Raw genomic sequence first — 23,694 nt, forward strand, 5'->3', positions numbered from 1 at the left:
CTGAGGTATAAAATGCCCTCCCTTCCCACCCTGTTGAGAGGGAGTAGTAATTCATAATGTATTTTATTTCGTCATGCAGTTTAGATGGTTATTTTATACTGATTCAGAATAATATAATACACTTTGAACATGTTGAATTGTATTTATATATATATCAATGCATAAAATTCAACAAAAAATCCTTTTCAAAACTGAAGGTAACAGCTGCGCAGCACTATCTCATTTTATACCTCAGTGAGTCTCATGACTACGGGGGCATAAACATGTATTACTGTCATTCCTTATAATTTAATTCTAAATTCCGATTTAAAGAATTAAATCATGAAAAAAACGTTGATGACGTCACGTTTACATGACAAAATTAGCTGATAGACAAAAACTTTCAGCCAATAAAAAGACGTTTTCATTCCAAAATCAAATTAAATATAAAGGTAGGCGAATGGCCGTCACAGCTGCTCATACCTATCACAAAAGGATGAACGTGTACCTAGCTGAAATTGAAATAAATAATGATCTCTCATAAGTGTTTTTAAATCAACAAAAAGTTTCGGCTTCAAACAAAATTAGTGACTTTATTCGCATGATTCAGTAATTTCGCCTTTGAAATCCATAGCTAAAATCATATATCTTAGAATTAAAACATTGCAAAAAAATAATTTTCAATGATATTATGTTAAACAGTGTTTTGGTGTACTATAGCAAACACCGAATTCGCTCTCAACATCTTATTACATAAAGTTCATGAATTATACTGCTGTTTCTCTGTACTTTACTGTTAAGTTATTTCTAGACATTAAAGATCATTTAACTTGTTTAAATAAATGCTATTTTTAGCCATCGACAACCAATATATTTTAGAAAACCTTATTGTATTGTGAATTTATTTATAAACGCAACGTAATTTTATCGTCCTGTGTAATGTCGCAGGTAAACGGTTTGTGGAAATCCGTTTTGCATTATGTCACAAATAGAATATTATCTTAAAAAGAATAACTGGAACAATAGATAATAGTCACTGTAAAAATAATATGACACAAGAGTATTAAAATGTCAAAGGGTAATAATTATGCACCGGAAAAAATCGTTTTGTGTACCAATTCGGCTTGTTATACTGATCTTTGTTACAAATAAGAAAACGCACGGAACACACATCATGCACAAACTTTAATGCGCTTTCCATGCACCTAGCTATTTCCAGACTATCGATGTAACCAAAGTATTAATTTTTCAGCTTTTCCAGAAGAAATACTTTTCTATTGAACATCCTACATCAGTTCATATACTGAGCTGTGTATAGATTAAGATGAAAAAACTTATATTTCGTTAAATCAGCTAGACACATTATATATATTTTGTGAAATTGCACACAAGGGGAGAACAGTTAAAATCATCAATCTCTAGAAATTCACTATTGTATAAAAACTTTTCATACGAAAGTAGAAAGATAAATGATCGCAGATTGCTTGTAGATTGCTTTTATCATTCATAACTTAATTTTCTTTAAAGGTACAAAAGGGGTAAAGGTAAAGGGTGCACAATATCCTTTTCACAGAACTTTTTTTTTAAATGCGCATTATGTCTTGAATTTCTTTTGGTTCTTTATCTTCTCCACAAAGCATTTTAGAAAACCTTAAATCGATCATGTCTGTTAGTGTTAAGTTGATATATTTGTCAAAATCAACCAATCTTACAAAGATTGAATTTAGACCTCTTGACAAATTGCCAAACAAAGACCTCTTCCCAAATTTAATCAATGTGCATGTGATATCTTTAGGTAAAAATGTATGGTATTTGTCAGAAATGTTTTACGTATTACGTGCATCTATCTTTACTTTTTTCTATAATGACGCAGCATGTAAAATAAACCGTGATATGATTCGTCCACCCACAACATGAGTTGAACATTATATATATAAATAAGGTGAACTAGCGATCAATAATCAGTATAGTTGTATACTAGACTTGGACTTGGATGATTTAAACAACTGGTGTTAAAGAGGTAGGATCTTATACATGTTATATAATCTAAGAGAAACATTTCGTCTATCGGATCTTCAGAAAAAAATGGGGGAAAGGAAGGGGAGGGTTGGGGGCTGGGCCCGTATGCATAAAGCATCTTAACTTAAGTGTTCCTTAAACTTAGATTTCACTAAGAATTCCCTTAGTTAAGTAAAATTCTTAAGTGGTATGCATAAAATTACTTAAGTCATCACTTAACTTAAGAATACTTAAATCGGAACCTTTCTCTAATTACCGTATGATATATGTTAGCTCATCGCATGTACTCATCCGTGTAAAAGTTTGTTTTGATTATTTACATTGATTGAACAATACATACTTTTATTAACTTGGTTTAAATGGATGTTGGTGTGTAAAAACAATAAAAAAATACGTAACCACTTTAAATGTCCAAACAAATAAAAAATTGACGCATAAGAGAAAAAATATTTGTAATGCAAAACTTCCCCCTACTGTTACTAAAGGAGAGATGAAACGGGCTTGACAAGAAATTGATTGATGTATTGATGCTTGCCTAAAGTCCAATGGCAAATATGTCATGCATCATCAGGACGAGAACAAATAACCAATACCAATCTCTCTCTTCACGACCACAATTCTGACCGTACGTGGTTGCGTACTTATACATCCTTGAGAAACGGACGCCCCACTTTGACAAGGGTTTTACTGCCGGTCGGAAATAGACCAAAATGACCGTATTTCTATTTGCCAGTCACTCTTAGGGATAGAAGAAAATAACAAATATAAAGCAAATTAATAAGTAGAGAACTTTCAATGAGGAGAGATTTTTAAGAGATCCAAAAGAAGTGGGACAACTTATGCATGGCGTGATAAATGTAAAATATAAAAAAAAAAAATCGAATCATCCACTAGCAATTTTATTTTTATTGCAAACAAAACTTCAATTACCCGAAGAGTCTCTAAATGGATACTCAACATTATCTTGTAGCAAATCATCCATCTATTAATGATATATGATAGTAAAATCTTCATTTAAAAAAGGTTCCAATTTGTCGTATTTATTAAACAGATTTGTTCCATCTCTAAGGCACCGACCATTCATCTTTTATGGGTGTTGCTGGATGGAAGGCATGTTTATTTTCTCGAGAAAACAATATATTTTTTAATCCTAAAATATATTGATAAGATGTTTTGAAATCTATTTCGATTTGAAACTTTTTTTTCACTTCCTTTTTATAACAATAAAAAAAGAGGGTAGGGTCAATTTTCCACGAAATCATAGCAAATCAGGGGGCCTTCTTCAAAAGCCCTTCGATTTTTTACTAATACACACATTATTAGATTCATATGTTTACTGTAAGGTATTATCAACATCTTTGCGTATTTCTGAATATTTCACTTGAAAGTTATCAACGCGTAAAGATAACTCAAAACTGCATGCATTCTGGCCAGATTTTAGAAAATTTTTGCAATTATCTAAAACTGACGAGAAGGATTTTCTTTACCAAAACCAAAATTTATTGGAAGTTATAACATATTACATTTCTTTCAGATACACCATAATTTATTTAAAGTTAAAGTCTTCCTTCTATGCAAAACTTGCAGAATATATAAGGAAATACAAAAAAAATATTGAATACGGATTAAGTATCATGAATATATCATATATATATAAACTTTGAATTCCACGGAGTAGGTCTTAAAACGTTTTGATTTTGTCCCAGTTAGTGAAACAAATTTAGGGGAAATTTGCCCAATACATGTAGAAAAAAACAATATAATTGAAAATTAAAGCGATGTCCCCCCAAGAAAACAGGATTGTGCATGCCTAAAGATCTTCTTACAGTTTTGTACTAAAAGTTACAATCGATACCAGGCGATGTATTTTATCAATCTAACATTTAATGTTATTTGTGTAAGCAGGCCCGAACAAATCAAAAGAAAAATAAATCCATGAATTCCATGCGTGTAAAAACTGTGAGCACTTTTCGGAATACCAACGAGATTGAGAAATAAGGGTAGAATTAAATTATAAAACTACCCTCTGTTATCTCTAGGTTTTGTTGAATATAGGTGATCTTTCGGAAAATACAATGATCGTTAATATTTAGCAATAAACAAACGAAATATTACTGAATATATTTATCATTCAATTAAATGGGAGCTAATATATCCATGTTCTGCAAAAAACGCATACATTCGACGGATTTTATATATTTTAGAAAAGTTAAGATAGCTCTATAGGTACCTTATACTTAAGTGTAATCTTAGGCGTTTTCTTAGTATAAGGGGTTTTATGCATACCACTTAAGTTGTGTGGGCGTGACTTAAACCAACTAAGAATTTACTAAGGAAATACTTAGTTTAAGATTTTTTATGCATACCACTTAGGTAAAAAGGGCGGAGTTTCCTTAACTTAAGTGTTTACTAAGGAAAATCTTAACTTAAGTAGCTTTATGCATACGGGCCCTGGTTCGTACTAAATTTTAAGTTTTACCTGCAGACCTTTTTAATTTGCACGGCATAGCCCCACGAGAAAAATGTGTTCACCTCTGTCAAAAAAATGCCCTGCATTTTGCGGGGCAGAATAATGTATGTGGAGTTAGCGGCTGTTTTTCGTTATTCGATATCGCGTCAATCTCCAACCGGCCGACATTAGCCGATTCGTTATTCAAAAGGTTTCAGTAAAAATATTAAAAACTAAAAATCTTAAAGGTTTCTCAAAATGATAACCATGTTTAAAATGTAGATATGTTGAATAGAAAAAAAAGACAGCATTCCTTTTTTGACACAATCAGATAGTCGTTATTAATCACTGTCCTTAAATATAACCCAATTCATAGAACACGATTTAATATTTATTATCCCCCCAAGAAAACAGGATTGTGCATGCCTAAAGATCTTCTTACAGTTTTGTACTAAAAGTTACAATCGATACCAGGCGATGTATTTTATCAATCTAACATTTAATGTTATTTGTGTAAGCAGGCCCGAACAAATCAAAAGAAAAATAAATCCATGAATTCCATGCGTGTAAAAACTGTGAGCACTTTTCGGAATACCAACGAGATTGAGAAATAAGGGTAGAATTAAATTATAAAACTACCCTCTGTTATCTCTAGGTTTTGTTGAATATAGGTGATCTTTCGGAAAATACAATGATCGTTAATATTTAGCAATAAACAAACGAAATATTACTGAATATATTTATCATTCAATTAAATGGGAGCTAATATATCCATGTTCTGCAAAAAACGCATACATTCGACGGATTTTATATATTTTAGAAAAGTTAAGATAGCTCTATAGGTACCTTATACTTAAGTGTAATCTTAGGCGTTTTCTTAGTATAAGGGGTTTTATGCATACCACTTAAGTTGTGTGGGCGTGACTTAAACCAACTAAGAATTTACTAAGGAAATACTTAGTTTAAGATTTTTTATGCATACCACTTAGGTAAAAAGGGCGGAGTTTCCTTAACTTAAGTGTTTACTAAGGAAAATCTTAACTTAAGTAGCTTTATGCATACGGGCCCTGGTTCGTACTAAATTTTAAGTTTTACCTGCAGACCTTTTTAATTTGCACGGCATAGCCCCACGAGAAAAATGTGTTCACCTCTGTCAAAAAAATGCCCTGCATTTTGCGGGGCAGAATAATGTATGTGGAGTTAGCGGCTGTTTTTCGTTATTCGATATCGCGTCAATCTCCAACCGGCCGACATTAGCCGATTCGTTATTCAAAAGGTTTCAGTAAAAATATTAAAAACTAAAAATCTTAAAGGTTTCTCAAAATGATAACCATGTTTAAAATGTAGATATGTTGAATAGAAAAAAAAGACAGCATTCCTTTTTTGACACAATCAGATAGTCGTTATTAATCACTGTCCTTAAATATAACCCAATTCATAGAACACGATTTAATATTTAAAGGATAAAACATATTCAATAATACTATTTTTTACATGACCCCGGCCGAATTTTAAATAAAAATCCTAACAATTTAAATAACATTTATCAAATATTTAACGTACTATGGAAAACCATATAGGTCATTTTCAAAGCGCTTTTCAATAAAATATATTACAAACTTCCTGATCTGTCAATTGCCATTAAACTTAACACAGAGCAAGTTAATATGTAAATACAGGTACTCTGAAGATGAATTTACGAAAACTCTGTGTCTTCAATATATATGTACGGAGGGCTCAAAGTATCAGTTTGATATTCAAACTATCTTGCAAAGGACTACATGGTGCCCTAAATGACAGTAAAACTTTTCTGTTCTTGCAAAGTCTCCAAAATTTGGTTACAGTAAGGCAAGGTATAGCTATTAGTACTATCAAAAGAATATCTTTGAAAAAGTTTATTTCTCATGGTCATTTAAGTGATCTCTGGTAGCATTTTGTTGTATATTTTGAACATCAAACTGGCATTTTGAGCCCTCCATAAACATAGAAGACAAGAAGTTTCATCAAATTCCTATTGATGTCATTTGTAACTATATTTTAGCTAAGTATGGACAAACTGTGCACCACTTATTACGGACCTGTTATTGTATTGTTATGAGTTACAATTTACATTGTATGACTAAAATCAGCAAAGACCTGTCGAAACAACATCTGATACAAAAATTTAAAAACACTTTTAGATATTGAGATGATATTTTGGCTCTCAATTATGACGACCTCAGTATATACACCAAAGAGATTTATCCTGCTGAACTAACTTTAAATAAAGCTAATACTAACAATGAAGACTGCCCTTTCCTGGATTTTGATATCTATATCTTTAACGGGAGGTTAAATACCAACATTTACGATAAAAGCTATGGTTTTTCATTTCCTATCGTTAATGATTCATTTTTAGATGGTGATGTTCCCGTGTCATCTTCTTATGGCGAATTATGAATATGTTATTGCTGTGTTACATATTTGTTTTTCGTTTATTTTTTTGTACATTAATTAGGCCTTTATTTTTCTCGTTTGAATTGTTTTACCTTTGTCATTTCGGGGACTTTTATAGCTGACTATGCGGTATGGGCTTTTCTCATTGATGAAGGCCGTACGGTGACCTATAGTGGTTAATTTCTGTGTCATTTGGTCTCTTGTGAAGAGTTGTCTCATTGTTAATCATACTTGATCTTCTTTTTTATATATTAAATACTTCATTATTAGATATTTTGAAAAGAGGTAAGTTTAATAGATTTTTTATAAAGACCCTGTTATGATAAATGATAATTTGGAGTTTTTTCATATTTGCTTTGCATTTTTTGTTAAAAAACTTAATTGTAGCTTTGTTCTTCATTCTGTATAAATTGATTTTGAGAATATTATTGATGTATTTTGTTTTTATTCCCGACGCAATGCGTTGCAGGGGACGTCCTTCCGGTCTTGTCAGCGCTTTCACGTGTACAATTCTTGCCAGATTTTTATGAAACGTATATCAAAGGTGTGTACCAGCGATGTCTTGGAACAAGTTCTAAAATCAGTGCCGATCATTCATTTAAAAAAAAGTAATGCCCTTTGAAACCATTAATTATATGGAAAATTGCATCATTAGCGCTCTCATTTGTACAATTCTTGCCAGATTTTTATGCAAATTATATTATAGGTTTATATTACTAATAATATTGTCTTGGACGAGTTCGAAAATCAGTGCCGATCAACTATTTTTGCAAGAGAAATACCCATTGGAATTTTATCATGTTGATTTTAGTTTTAGTTATTATTAAACGGTGCATGATTATTTTCCCCGAATCAATCCACTCAGTCACGAAATAAAATCCCGAAAGTTGTTGAAGCCTTGTGGAATTTGCTTAAGGAATAAAGCAATAACTTTCATACAAATGTGCATACAATTAAAATTTAAATGATTAAATTGCTGCTGTAGACTCAATTTCTGAAGTGACAAGTGACAACTCTAGGACAGATCCATCCATTGGATCACCAGTGAAGGTGATGCACGGCTGAAAACAAATATCATATTCATAGTTACTCTATATATCAGCACAACAATGTTCAATCTCCAAATTATCGGAAGCAAATTTCTGTTCTTCCCTCGTCGGGATTCGAACTCATACTTTAGGGATATCGTGACAACACCGCCTGCTCTCTCTCTCTCTCTCTCTCTCTCTCTCTCTCTCTCTCTCTCTCTCTCTCTCTCTCTCTCTCTCTCTCATATGTGTTTTCAGCCGTGTATCACCTTCACTGGTCATCCAATGGATGGATCTGTCGTGGAGTTGTCACTTGTTTAGACGTACTTATACATTAGTTTGAAACCGTGCATTTTCTCTAAATGTTAGCAATTTACGAAAATAAGAAATACTTACTTTCATGTATCCTAAGTACATCTTCTATCAAACTACAGGAAAATCGGTTAAATTGTCAAAATCAAACTTGACACCGGTAATTCATTTTCTCTAATTTTGAACGTTTCTCAATCAATCAAGCAGAAATATGATATGCCGACCGATACCCCGTTCGCCTGTCCGCCGTACTAACCAAAAAAAAAAAATGAGCACCGCATTTTCGTTAAGAAAACCCCTGAGAAATTTAGAATTTCATAATGTCGATTTTAGTTTTTGACTAGGAGTTTTATTTTTAAACGGTGCATGATTATTTTCCCTGAATTTATCCACTCAGTCACGATTTTAAATCCCGAAAATTGTTGAAACCTATTGGAACTTTGCTTAAGAAATTGAGCAATAATTTTCATATAAATGTGCAAACCATTAAAATTGCAATGTTTAAATTGCTGATGTAGGCTCTATTTTTGAGAAATGAAAAACAAACAATGGCAAATTGTATAAATTTGGTCTTTACATTGCAGGTTTGGTCAATTTTTGGGCAAACGGTTAGTGGAAAATATTTCATGTATTATATTCAAGGCAAACGTCAAAGACGTCGTCAAATAAATCGAATTCATGTCTTAGAGTATACCGAGTTTCAGTTCTATGCAAGTAGTCTTATCTTTCGAGTCATCCAAACAGCTCTCTCTTAACCATCATTTTGGGCAATTTTCAAACTACATGTATGCGCAGAAAAAATCCAAAAAAGTTTTGCACGAACCGCGGAAAAAAACGTCATGAATATGTGTATGACACAAAATATTTGCAGTAAAATTCAGAAGTTGTAAGTGATTGACATTGGAGGGGCGTGGAAATATTTTTGTCGCATGCGCTATGCAAATATTGCAAGCAACTGCATTATATATCACTTACAACTCCTAAAAAGTAAGTTGTAAATATAGCGGAAAACCACTACTTAATTCAAACAAGATAAATGAACGAAAGACAACATTAAAGGATCTAATCAATTATATGTTTATGGATTGATACAGACACATATATAATGTGGGGAGGTTTAACACTTGTGTGAGCTCCCAAGTTACCCTCTCAACGTTGGACAGAGGTGTTACAAAACATAATATATCAAGAACAAATTGTAGCAATCAGTTGGAAATGGCTTGACTCGTCACATCGGCAAATTTAAAAAAAAGAAAGACACAAAGTATCGATTCAAGCGTACTCGCTGTTAATGAGCTTGTTCAAAGCCAAATCTCAACTGATGCATTAAAACTATGTTGTATATCAGGGCCCGTATGCATAAAGCTACTTAAGTTAAGATTTTCCTTAGTAAACACTTAAGTTAAGAAAACTCCGCCCTTTTTACCTAAGTGGTATGCATAAAAAATCTTAAACGAAGTATTTCCTTAGTAAAATCTTAGTTGGTTTAAGTCACGCCTACAAAACTTAAGATGTATGCATAAAACCCCTTATACTAAGAAAACTCCTAAGAGTATACTTAAGTATAAGGGCCCGTATGCATAAAAAATCTTAACTTAAGTGTTCCTTAAACTTAGATTTCACTAAGAATTTCCTTAGTTAAGTAAAAATCTTAAGTCGTATGCATAACATTACTTAAGTATTCACACTTAACTAAGGAATACTTAAATCGGAACCTTTCTCTAATCACCGTATGATATATGTTAGTAGCTCATCGCATGTACTCATCCGTGTAAAAGTTTGCTTTGATTATTTACATTGATTGATCAATACATAATTGTTTAAAGAACTGGGCCCGTATGCATAAAGCTACTTAAATTAAGATTTTCCTTAGTAAACACTTAAGTTAAGGAAACTCCGCCATTTTTACCTAAGTGGTATGCATAAAAAATCTTAAACTAAGTATTTCCTTAGTAAATTCTTAGTTGGTTTAAGTCACGCCCACACAACTTAAGTGGTATGCATAAAACCCCTTATACTAAGAAAACGCCTAAGATTATACTTAAGTATAAGGTACCTATAGAGCTACCTTAACTTTTCTAAAATACATAAAATCAGTCGAATGTATGCGTTTTTTGCCGAACATGGATATATTAGCTCCCATTTAATTGAATAATAAATATATTCAGTAATATTTCGTTTGTTTATTGCTAAGTATTAACCATCATTGTAATTTTCGAAAGATCACCTATAATCAACAAAACCAAGAGATAACAGAGGGTAGTTTTATAATTTCATTCTACCCTTATTTCTCAATCTCGTTGGTGTGTATTCCGAAAAGTGCTCACAGTTTTTACACGCATGGAATTCATGCATTTATTTTTCTTTCGATTTGTTCGTGCCTGCTTACACAAATAACATTAAATGTTAGATTGATAAAATACATCGCCTGGTATCGATTGTAACTTTTAGTACAAAACTGTAAGAAGATCTTTAGGCATGCCAAATCCTGTTTTCTTGGGGGGGGGGGGGGGGGACATCGGTTTAATTTTCAATTATATTGTTTTTTTCTACATATATTGGGCAAATTTCCCCTAAATTTGTTTCACTAACTGGGACAAAATCAAAACGTTTTGAGACCTACTCCGTGGAATTCGAAGTTTATATATATGATACTTAATCCGTATTCAATATTTGTTTGTATTTCCTTATATATTCTGCAAATTTTGCATAGAAGGAAGACTTTAACTTTAAATAAATTATGGTGTATCTGAAAGAAATGTATGTTATAACTTCCAATAAATTTTGGTTTTGGTTAAGAAAATCCTTCTCGTCAGTTTTAGATAATTGCTAAAATTTTCTAAAATCTGGCCAGAATGCATGCAGTTTTGAGTTATCTTTACGTGTTGATAACTTTCAAGTGAAATATTCAGAAATACGCAAAGATGTTGATAATACCTTACAGTAAACATATGAATCTAATAATGTGTGTTTTAGTAAAAAATCGTTGTTTCACTAACTGGGACAAAATCAAAACGTTTTAAGACCTACTCCGTGGAATTCGAAGTTTATATATATGATACTTAATCCGTATTCAATATTTTTTTGTATTTCCTTATATATTCTGATTTGCTATGATTTAGTGGAAAATTGACCCTACCCTCTTTTTTTATTGTTATAAAAAGGAAGTGAAAAAAAGTTTCAAATCGAAATAGATTTCAAAACATCTTATCAATATATTTTAGGATTAAAAATATATTGTTGTCTCTAGAAAATAAACATGCCTTCCATCCAGCAATACCCATAAAAGATGAATGGTCGGTGCCTTAGAGATGGAACAAATAAATACGACGAATTGGAACCTTTTTAAATGAAGATTTTACTATCATATATCATTATTAGATGGATGATTTGCTACAAGATAATGTTGAGTATCCATTTAGAGACTCCTCGTGTAATTGAAGTTTTGTTTGCAATAAAAAAAAATTGCTAGTGTATAATTCAATATTTTTTTTTTATATTTTACATTTATCACGCCATGCATAAGTTGTCCCACTTCTTTTGGATCTCTTAAAAATCTTTCCTCATTTAATGTTCTCTACTTGTTAAATTGCTTTATATTTGTTATTTTCTTCTATCTCTAAGAGTGACTGGCAAATAGAAATACGGTCATTTTGGTCTATTTCCGACCGGCAGTAAAATCCTTGTCAAAGTGGGGCATCCGTTTTTCCAGGATGTATAAGCACGCAACCACGTACGGTCAGAATTGGGATCGTGTAAAGAGAGATTGGTATTGGTTATTTGTTCTCGTCCTGATGATGCATGACATATTTGTTATTGGACTTTAGGCACTATCAATACATCAATCAATTTCCTGTCAAGCCCGTTGCATCTCTCCTTTAGTAACAGTAGGGGGAAGTTTTGCATTACAAATATTTTTTCTCTTATGCGTCAATTTCTAATTTGTTTGGACATTTAAAGTGGTTACGTATTTTTTAATTGTTTTACACACCAACATCCATTTAAACCAAGTTAATAAAAGTATGTATTGTTCAATCAATGTAAATAATCAAAACAAACTTTTACACGGATGAGTACATGCGATGAGCTAACATACATCATACGGTAATTAGAGAAAGGTTCCGATTTAAGTATTCCTAAGTTAAGTGATGACTTAAGTAATTTTATGCATACCACTTAAGAATTTTACTTAACTAAGGGAATTCTTAATGAAATCTAAGTTTAAGGAACACTTAAGTTAAGATGTTTTATGCATACGGGCCCTGATGTTAAATTGATGTTGGTGTGTAAAACAATCAACAAAAACGTAACCAACTAAAATAACCAAACAAATTGGCGCATAAGAGAAAAGGTTGTTTTGGTGGGCGAGCGTGGGAAGAAAAACATATTTATAATGCAAAACTTACCCCTACTGTTACTAAAGGAGAGATGAAAGGGGGTTGGAAGGAAATTGATTGACTTATCGATGTTTGCTTAAAGCCCAGTGGCAAATATGTCATGCATGTTCAAGACGAGAACAAATTAACAATAGATAAAATAAGTGGATCTTGTAAAAGACGCTTTCCGGGATGAAGGTCAAGAAAATTTGGACTACCACTGGAAAATGAAGGTATATTGGATAGGGACATAATTCTCCCTTGCTACAGCTCACCTACGGACCCCAAAGAGTTGTTGAAGGTGTTCTTAACGGTCAGATAATTTACATTTATCACGCCATGTATAAGTTGTCCCACTTTTGTATCTCTTAAGAATCTCTCCTGATGGATTTTTTTCTACTTATTATATTGTTATATATTTGTTATTTTTTTTTCATCCCTATAAGGGTGAGTGGCGACCAGAAGTACGATATTTGGTCTATTTCCGACCAACATTAAAACTCTTGCCAAAACGGGACGTTCGTTTGGCTGTGCGGGATGTACAAGTACGCAACCACGTCCGGTCAGACTAGGGAGTTAAATCCTATGCTTCGTGTAGAGAGAGTGCCACACACTCTGACCGTTAAGAACACCTACAACAACTCTTTGGGGTCCGTAGGTGAGCTGTTGCAAGGGAGAATTATGTCCCTATCCAATATACCTTCATTTTCGAGTGGTAGTCCAAATTGTTCTTGACCTTCATCCCGGAAAGCGTCTTTTACAAGATCCACTTATTTTATCTATTGTTAATTTGTTCTCGTCTTGAACATGCATGACATATTTGCCACTGGACTTTAAGCAAACATCGATAAGTCAATCAATTTCCTTCCAACCCCCTTTCATCTCTCCTTTAGTAACAGTAGGGGAAAGTTTTGCATTATAAATATGTTTTTCTTCCCACGCTCGCCCACCAAAACAACCTTTTCTCTTATGCGCCAATTTGTTTGATTATTTTAGTTGGTTACGTATTTGTTGATTGTTTTACACACCAACATCAATTTAACATCAGTTCTTTAAACAATTATGTATTGTTCAATCAATGTAAATAATCAAAGCAAACTTTTGCACGGATGAGTACATGCGATGAGCTAACATATATCATACGGTGATTAGAGAAAGGTTCCGATTAAAGTATTCCTTAGTTAAGTGTGAATATATAAGTAATGTTATTCATACGACTTAAGATTTTTACTTAACTAAGGAAATTCTTAGTGAAATCTAAGTTTAAGGAACACGTAAGTTAAGATGTTTTATGCATACGGGCCCAGTACAACTTCATTTGAATAGATGTAAAGGTGTCAGCAGTCTCAGAAACCATCACCTTGTACAAGCAAAAAGAAATATAAAAAACATTTAATTATCACTTATATATTGTGCGGCTAAAAAGGATCATTGTCTTTCAGATTTTAATCACTCAATACGAGTGAGAGAATTCTTTTTTCTAAGATTTCAAAGCAAAGAAGAATCTTGAATTAAGGGACCTCCACGTGGTAAGATTTGGACAACAGCGATCAATCGTTCGTCTGGCTAACACCTTAAGTTATCATGTGAGTAAAAAAATATCAATTTATATATATATTACATATACGCAGGTTAATATTATATTTACAAATTATGTATACTAAAAAGGGTTATAGACTGTAATACATGTTCGTTCTTATTGCGGTTGCTTCATGGGCTGACATTAATAATAATATAGAGATTTAATTTGATAATGACAAAATTGGTGTATCTGATTTCAAATTTATTTTTTTTAACATTCAACAGATTTCTTTTATAACTAGAAGAATAGTGAAGTATAACATTTGAAATTAGATTCCTAACAAACATTGTAGGATGATGTAATTTTATTTTTGACCGAAATATTATTTCATTTAGTGTTATTGTGTGTTTATTCTTGATAAAACTGTAATACAATTCACACGATTCTTACCCTTCCTCGGAACTGGTGTTAGCTTCTAGTTGTCTTAATGGAAACATGTACCTGTACCAAGTCAAGAATATGACAGTTGTTATCCATTCGTTTGGTGTGTTTGAGCTTTGAATTTTGACATTTGATAAAGGATTTTCCGTTTTTAAATTTCCTCGGAGGTCGGTATTTTTGTTATTTTACTTTTTATGTAACGGTTACTATAGTTTTTTTTTAAGGTAACATGAAACGTTAACTGCTTTTGTCTTAAGGAAAACATGTAAGGTTCACTTTAGTTTTCTTAAGGGTTAGAGAATTGAGATGTACCGATGGTTTGTAAAGTAAGTATGGCTACGGGTTTGACAAGACACGTTTACTGATTAGCTATAATAAATTGTGTAATTATACCGTATTATCAACTGATGTAAACTGAAATTGTATGTCATCAGTCAAGAAATACGGTGGTTGCAGTATGGCAAGCCATTTAACTATTTATTCTAACTTCACGATATCTAATAAATTTTATAAGATGTCTCATATAGTTTATAAGTTATCTTATATAGATCATAATATATGTTATATAGTTTATACGATATCTTATATAGTTTATAAGATGTCTCATATACATTTTATTATATAAGATATCTTATAAATTATATGATATATCAACTATATCATGTATATGAGATATCTTATAAACTATATAAGATATCTGATAAGATATATGAGACATCTTATAAAGTTTATAAGATATACTATATAAAAAAATATGTATTTGATATCTCATATACTTTATAAGATATCGTTTATACTTTATAAGATATATTTTTATACTTTAGAAGATATTTTTTAAAGAATATAAGATACCTTATGAAGTATATCAGATATCTTGCAAAGTTTATAAGATATCTTAGAAAAAGTAGATCATATAAGATATCTTATATATTATATGAGATATATTATATATTATAAGATATAATTATATATATTATATAATTTATAAGATATTATATATAGTTTTCTTTATCTTATAAATTATATGATACATCTTATAAACTATATAGTATATCTTATAAAATGTTTTATAAAGTATACCATATTTGTATAAGATATCTTATAAAGTATATGAGATATCTTCTAATGTTTATAAGATATCTTTTTTGAAAACTAGATTATACAAGATATCTTGAAGTTCGAAAAAATAGTTAAACGGCTTGTCATACTGCAGTCAAATTGGGCTACTTGCTATTTTTTTAATAAATATCTTGCACCAAATATTTTCTTAAAGCCATCAATTTCGCCAATTTTGAATACATATGCACCAAAATACAGTTATCATATTTGTCAATTTATCAATGTTTATCTGTTACTTAATACACGTCTCTAATAAATTATGATAGCTTCAATACGATAAAATATTGAATAAACAAGACTTTTATTGCAAGAAAAAGAGTTGAACAATATAAGGGGACGTTTTAAAAACAATAACATAAATGAGTGTGTTAAAGATCTAAGATAATGTATTAGGTGTTATCTTAATTTTTAATGAAGAGGGCTGTCTAAAGTATTTCCTATCGTTGTATACTATACTATACACTACCTTTATTAATTTACGTATTACAAATGCATCAGCCGTAAAAAGTAGACATATGAAAAAGAGTACAAGTTGTTGAAAAATGGCTATACATATCCGCGTTCAATTAAGTTTATACTACAGGTCCTTAAATTGTATGGAGACGCAATTATTTCATTTACGATTCGAATAATTCTAGGTATTTATGAAAACAAGTGACCTAAACGTAGTATTAGTGCAAATGAGATGTGACGCAAAATGACGTATTTTAGGCTCAAATGGTTTTCTCCAAAGTAATTTTATTCTTTTGTAGCACATGAATTTATACAATTTTAACTCACCATGCCTAACTGGCCATGTGAGCTTTTCCCATCACTTATCGTCCGTCGTCCGTCGTATGTCGTCTTTGTCGTTGATTTCGTCATCGTCCGTTAACTTTTACAAAGATCATCTATGAAACCATTTAGCCAAATTTAACCAAACTTGGCCGAAATCATCATTAGGGTATCTAGTTTTAAAAATGTGTCCGACGACACAGCCTGCCACCCAAGATGACCGATATGGCTACAATTAGGAAATAGGGCTGAAGTATTTTTTTTAAACCGCTATGAATAGAGAAAATCTGAAAGGCAGACATGTTCAGATTGTTGAGCTCTTCTTATTGTTTTTTTTTACATCAAAACTCTCAGACGACTTCTTATAGGTATTATTGACCTATAATGACGAATGTTCGACTATCAATAAACTATAATAGAAAGAGAGACACTTTGAACTGCAAAAAGGACCAGCAAGACAGGATCCTCAAGTAAGTTTAATAGCAGAAATAGTCAGTCGACTCCTCATTAGAGTTATCGCCCTTTAATGACAATTTTTACCAATTTGTTTTGCGCTTTTGCCTAAAATCTTGAAAACTACAATAGATCGATAGAAACTTTAAACAGCAAAAATGATTAACAAGACAAAATCTACAAATACATTTAATGGCCGAATTATTCAGATGATTGGTTATTGAAGTTATTGCTCTTTAATGACGAAATGTATCAAGTTTTTCTGTAAATGATAGATAGATACTTTAAATAACAAGAATGATTAACAAGACAAGATCTACAATCCGGTCAAATTCAGCGGAAAAAGTTAGTAGAGAGGATTGTTTGTCCTTAAAATTTGTTTACCCTCTTTTGTGATTTGGCCAAAACTAAATAACATAGAGAGAAACTGTAAAAAGTAGTCTGCAATGATGATGCACATATACCTAGATAAGCAACACAGGCTCTTAAGAGCCTCTAGTTTATTTTGGTTTGGATCGTGTTACCCAATCTTAATGAAAAATCTAAACAAATCCGCCTACAGAAAGGCGCGATCATTATTTTATGTATGATGCAAACTAGTGGCACTAACGTAACAATTGGCGCAAATGAGTTGTGGCGCAAATGAGTTGTGGCGCAAACGGACGCATTTTTGCCACCAATGGATTTCTCCCAGGACTTCATATTCTTCTGAAGCACATACCTGTATCCAAGTAGTTTAAGTTTTGGTTTGGAACCTGTTACCCAAACTTAACGAAAAAGCTATCAATATCCGCCTTCAATCAAATGTAAACTACTGGTCCTTAGAGTAAATGGAGACTATTTGTTTAAATATATTTTTTAAATTCAGAACAGGCGCAACTATTTCATTTATGATGCAAAGTGTACTAGGTGTTTATGAAAAACTCGTGGCACATACGTGTCATAGGTGCGAATAAGTTGTGACACAAAAGGACGCGTTTTTAGCAAAAATGTATTTCTCCCAGACACGTTTATCCTACTGTAGCACACGCTTTTATCTTATTCTTTTTTATTGGATCGCGTTACCTCGATCTTACTATTCATGCCATGTATGCGGTATGCCATTGTAATGCAATATAACTGTCTAACGTGCTTTTACAAATTTGGCGAAAGGAGCATTACATAAATCTACGATTCAGACAAAATTATATTTTTTTTTAATTTCAAACCTTTATAAAAGCTGAATTAGGAATACTTCGCTATTATCATTCAGTTTGGTTCAATTTGGTCAAAATTAGCTCTAAATATTGCTGATGTATTATTGGCTTGTAAGAGAGTAATTCAACAACATTCTTGACAAACAAATGAAAAGCTTGATTTAAGTCGTAATTTCATGATATAGTTATACAAATTAAAAAAAAATTGATATAATTTAATGAATTAGCAAATCTTGACCGTGCGCACATATGTATTATGAAGCGTGTAAAAAATTGTTCTTCTGTCAACGCTATTTCACACTTATATTACAAGAAAAAGCATTTTATTCTTAAAAAAAATATTTATTTGTAGGATGTATAGTAAAGTTGAGTATATTCACGTCGTCATAATGTGCATCTCCGTTTTTGATATACGCGAAGCAGCAAGTAAGTAAATATACAAGTCATGTAATTTAAAAGTTACTATTTAATGTTACACATCTTGTCATTGTCATCTGCATAGTTGAAAACAGTACAATGAAATAAAACAAAATGTCAACGAATCATATGACAATTCTTACATAAAACCAAAACTTTACCCTGATACATGGCAGATGTATAGACACGGAAATGGAGGGAGTACAGTCAGGAAAGTATTATGCTCCCAACTTTTGCAGATACTCATTAAGGCTGTTCACTGGTGTTAATATGTCTTTTGATTGAGTTCAGCCATTCCAATTGATATTTTATAGTGTGTCTTTCTATGTTGTAATGTTACACTATTGTTTCAGATAAGGGAGAAGGTTTGGTACAATTAAAACGTTTAAACCCGTTGCAATTGTTTGCACCTGTCCTAAGTCAGGAATCTGATGTTCAGTAGTTGTCGTTTGTTGATGTGGTTCATAAGTGTTTCTCGTTTTTTATATAGATTAGACCGTTGGTTTTCCCGTTTGAATGGTTTTACACTAGTAATTTTTGGGGCCCTTTTATAGCTTGCTGTTCGGTGTGAACCAAGGCTCCGTGTTGAAGGCCGTACTTTGACTTATAATGGTTTACTTTTATAAATTTTGACTTGGATGGATCTTCTTATATCTATTAAGGTCCGGTGTACGTGCGTTTTTTTTATTTAAGACTCGAGCTTATCAGTGGCGTTCGAATCAAAACTTTTAGAAAGCAAAATCAAATAGTAAACGAAGTTGAATACAAATAAATAATAAAAAAATCTCATAAAAGATAGGTCTGGAATAGTTATAGTTTTTACGAATCTATATGAACATTCTTTTGCATTCTTCTGTGAATAAGTTTAAGTTTCAGTTTATTCATTTTAACGTGCAAAATAATGAATTGTTTTTCTGTTTGATTTTCAAATCAAACTTCTTATCAAACACTTATGTTGTATTTTTTCGGACTCTTTAATTTTCTTAACATTAAGTTATGATCAAAATGTTAAAATTAACATATGATAATGGTAATGTTTCCCTTTATATGCGTATATATGTTTGCAGTACAATGGAAGATAACAACAAAACCTGTGGTTATTGGAAAGGAGGCTATACTAGCTTGTAGCGGATACAAATGTCCATCTAACAAAACCAGAAAATGGCTTGGTGGGAAAAACTATAACCTTCTTTGCTTCGATTCCCAATCAAAAAATATCTCAAAGTATGAAATGAGGTCATATGGAACAGATTTTGAGCTCATAATAAAATCCTTGAGCTTCAGCGATCTGAACTGTGAATACACATGCGCCTGTGGATTCCACCAATACACCAAAATGTTACAGTTAGACGAGGAAGAAGTAATTTGTAAGTTTTAAAATAATACATAGGTACTCTCATTATTACTGTATAGTACTTTAACTGCATTATAAGCGCTCTGACATGTACAATTCCAGGCAGATATTTGTCCAACTTATATCAGAGGTTTATATAAGCAATGTTTTGGACAAGTTCAAAAATCATTCCCAATCAACTACTGTTAAAAGTGTTATGCCCCTTGGAAAAATTACTTAATATTTAAAAAGTTGCATTGTAAGCGTTTTAAATTCACGTGTACAATTTTTGCCAGAATTAATCAAACTTATATCAGAGGTTTATATCAGCAATGTATCTGACAAGTTCAAAAATCATTGCCGATTAACTACTGTTAAAAGAGTTATGCCCCTTTGGAAAATTACCTAATATATAAAAATTTGCCTTGTAAGCGTTTTCACGTGTACAATTCTTGCCAGATTTTAATCAAACTTATATTAGTGGTTTATATCAGCAATTATTCGGACAAGTTAGATAACCATTGCCGATCAACTTTTTCAAAAAGAGTTATGCTCTATGGAAATATCAATCATATGGAAAATTGCTTTTTAAGCGCTTTCGTGTGTACAATTCTTGCCAGATTTTTATCAGACTTTTTTTCGGAAATGTATATCATCAATGCCTCGAACAAGTAAAATCAGTGCTGACTTGCATTTTAAGCGCTCTGGTGTGTACAATTCCTGCTCGAAATTTATTTTTCTTACTTATATCAAGGTTATATCCACAATGTCTTAGACAAATTCGGAATTCAGTGCCGATCAACGTTTTAAAAATAGTTATGCCCATGGAAATATTATTTATATTGAATCTTGCATTGTAAGCGCTCTCATGTGTACAATTTTTGCCTGACTTTTATCAAACTTATATCAAAGGTTTATATGAGCAATGTCTTGGACAGGTTTGAAAATCAGTGCAATGCGGGGGACATTGTATCTCTGTTCTTTTATTATTCTTTTGATATATATATATATATATTTGAAGTATAACTTAGGATTCATACTTTCAGACCCACCAGTTGTACATGACCACTCTCGCACACACTCACAGGAAGACCTTAAATTCCAAATAAATGTGTCAATGGAAGTTTATCCGTTACCAACATGCACAATAGTCTCAAAGGTACGAATTTTGTTATTAAAATGTATTCACACAACAAGAACAAAAAATGCAACAACAACAACAACTGGACTGTATTTAGTGTATTTAAGAAATAGAAAGCCCAAAAAACCAGTATAATACAGATCATCGCATCAATAACCGTTTGAAAAATTTGTTTTGAAAAGTATCTTCAGCAGTACAAATACTTGTATACAATAAAACGTGCATATATCTAACAGGATTATAAACCAATAAGATATATAAAGATAACACAACCAATGACAATGTTACGTTATGAAACAGGCACATAAAATATTGCCTTGTAAGGTTTCTGAGAAAACCTCCCCTCTAAATTTTTAACATGAAATAAAAAAGGTAAACGCATATAATAGCACATTGAATTAAACCAGTTAAGGATTCGCACTTAATGTTTTAATACCGGTATGATAGACACGAAAAAATTGAAACACATCAAGAATATATTATACTGTATTTCAGAATGCAGAATTCACTAAAACCCAGCTCAAAGTACTTAAAATTTTTAATTATTAATAACCTGTCGATACGAAAGCACACCGTTGTATAGTGTAATAGGACTGGTTGCTATGCTTAGGAGAATATTTTCCAATTAAATCATGTTCTTTTAATTCTATAAAAACCTATGTATATTTTAGGTTAGCGTTTTGCTTATAAACATATCAGTGGTAAAGAGACCTGAAGGTGAGCTAAAGCTTTTTGAAGTTTTAGTACAGACCACAATAGTGACAGATGTTGCTTCCTGTGGAGAAAATCTAACGCTAGATTGCGAAGTAGGATCGATTCATTACCAACATGTTCTCAAGAAGCCATATTCATGCAAAGGTGTCTTTCTGACTGATTAACATTTTACAATTATACACTTCTGTCAAAACCCGACCTTGCAATCTCATGCTTTATAAATATGAAAATAGAGATTTACTATAAATATATAAAACTGAACACAGACCATTCCTATCTATTGGTAAAAAATATTTCTATTTTTTTCAATTTTATGCTACGTTTTAATCCCCTACCGACGAAGTCGAAGAGCACTTTAGGTTTTTTCTCCGTCTGTCTATCTGTCTGTCTGTCCCGCAAATCAGTTTTCCACACTTTTGTCTTCGTGCTTGAAGATATTGATTTGATATTTGTTATATAGTTTAATCATGAAAGTTTGAATTTTGTTCCGGTCTGATGATCTTGTGCAACGTTATGATCCTTGGACTTTGAAAATTCGCGCAAGTATTCTGTTTTCCGTACACTGAATTATATTTGCTTAAATCAAGCGTCTTTTGTGCGTAGAACATCATTAACATTTTCTTATTTTATTTTTGATTGTTGGAAGTGTACGACGTTGGATTATTTGAAATCAACAGGTTATGTTCTTTGTGCTTGCTTTCATTAACTGCGATATGAATGTTTATCCCCAAGGTAATTGGAAATAATTGATTTGATATTTGGTGGAATGAGTGCTGAGAAGACTGCAGAAATCTTTTTAGTTTTTTAAGATTGTGAAAAAAATATCATTCAATTTTCGTGAATTTCAAATTCATCATACTTTACTCTGAATATCACATAATTGTCCCCCCCCCCCGAAGCGTGTTGTAAGGGGGGGATACTGGAGGTCCGTCCGTCCGGCCGGTTTTGTTAGTACTCTTACAATTATCTTTTTTATATAAAACCTTTATCATAGGTTTATATCAGCAATGTCCTAGGACGAGCTCGAAAATCAGTACCGATAAACTATTTCTAAAAGAGTTATACCCCTTGGAAACATGAATTATTTGCAAAATTGAATCGTTAGCGATCTCATGTGTACAATTTTGGACAGATATATAAAACTTATATTGTAAGTTTAAATCAGCAATGTCTCGGACCAGTTCATAAATCAGTGCCGAGCAATTATTTTAAAAAAGATCAAATATTTTTAACGAGTTATGCCTTGGAAATATTAATTTAATCGGAAATCACATTGCTTTTGCTCTGAAGCATTCTTTTCTTTAAGATAAACAATTTTAAAGAACAACAAAAGTGTATTTTTTAGTTATTGCCCTTGTACCTTTGATAGATAGAATATGTGCAACGCGGGGTACATTGGAGCTCTGTTTTTTTTTATTTTAAATTCTTTTACAGTAATACATTTTTTATAGCATTACACTAGGTATTCAGTCTGCAAGCTTTATATGAAGTGCCTTACACTTGTATTTATCGATCAAGACACTAAAGGTACAATAATGGTTTCCTCTTTTGATTTTAATTATTACAGCCATAACAAATACATGTACATTGTATCAATAAATTATGCAGTTTTTTTTAAATTTTCATCAGTTAATGAAGATGTTGACAAATAAGGTTCAAGTAATTCAAGAAAAATTTCCTTTGGTATTGCAAATCCGTTTTCTGGTCAACCATTACACATCGTGGGTTGTTGTACAAAAGAGCAAGCGATCGAGACAGGAAAAATAATAAAATTAAATTGCAGAGTGGTATCACATGCATTCATGTGTGTAGACCAGGAACCTAGGTTTAGGTGTAGACTAAATTGCGTGCATTATGTCGATTATATCGCACTGGAAATAATTAATGAATCTTTTCAACTGCCTTTTAGACTGAAATGATACTGATAGCTACCAAACATTTTTTGATTCAAAAGATAACTAGCCTTCAAAATTTGTTTAGAACAT

At 31.9% G+C, this 23,694-nt stretch overlaps 1 protein-coding gene and 1 long non-coding RNA gene across 6 annotated transcripts in view; both read left to right on the top strand.

Moving 5' to 3' along the window:
- The window catches only part of LOC127711078 (uncharacterized), a 1,247,322-nt gene that overhangs the window by 568,952 nt on the left and 654,676 nt on the right, over positions 1 to 23,694 (top strand). The gene's annotated exons all lie outside the window — the stretch shown is intronic.
- Positions 1,879 to 23,694, top strand: part of LOC127711085 (uncharacterized) — a 29,553-nt gene continuing 7,737 nt past the window's right edge. Inside the window, exons 1-6 of one of the 2 annotated variants that reach the window (XR_007986476.1) lie at positions 1,879 to 1,999; positions 14,042 to 14,185; positions 18,457 to 18,530; positions 19,589 to 19,888; positions 20,901 to 21,013; positions 21,667 to 21,853. This is a non-coding gene — a long non-coding RNA (uncharacterized LOC127711085). Of the gene's footprint in view, positions 2,000 to 14,041; positions 14,186 to 14,560; positions 14,730 to 18,456; positions 18,531 to 19,588; positions 19,889 to 20,900; positions 21,014 to 21,666; positions 21,854 to 23,694 lie in introns of those variants that run through there. The other variant, XR_007986477.1, reaches the window with a different exon arrangement.

This window comes from Mytilus californianus, unplaced genomic scaffold, assembly GCF_021869535.1.
Source record: "Mytilus californianus isolate M0D057914Y unplaced genomic scaffold, xbMytCali1.0.p SCAF_8, whole genome shotgun sequence".
Classification (NCBI taxonomy): Eukaryota; Metazoa; Mollusca; class Bivalvia; order Mytilida; family Mytilidae; genus Mytilus; species Mytilus californianus.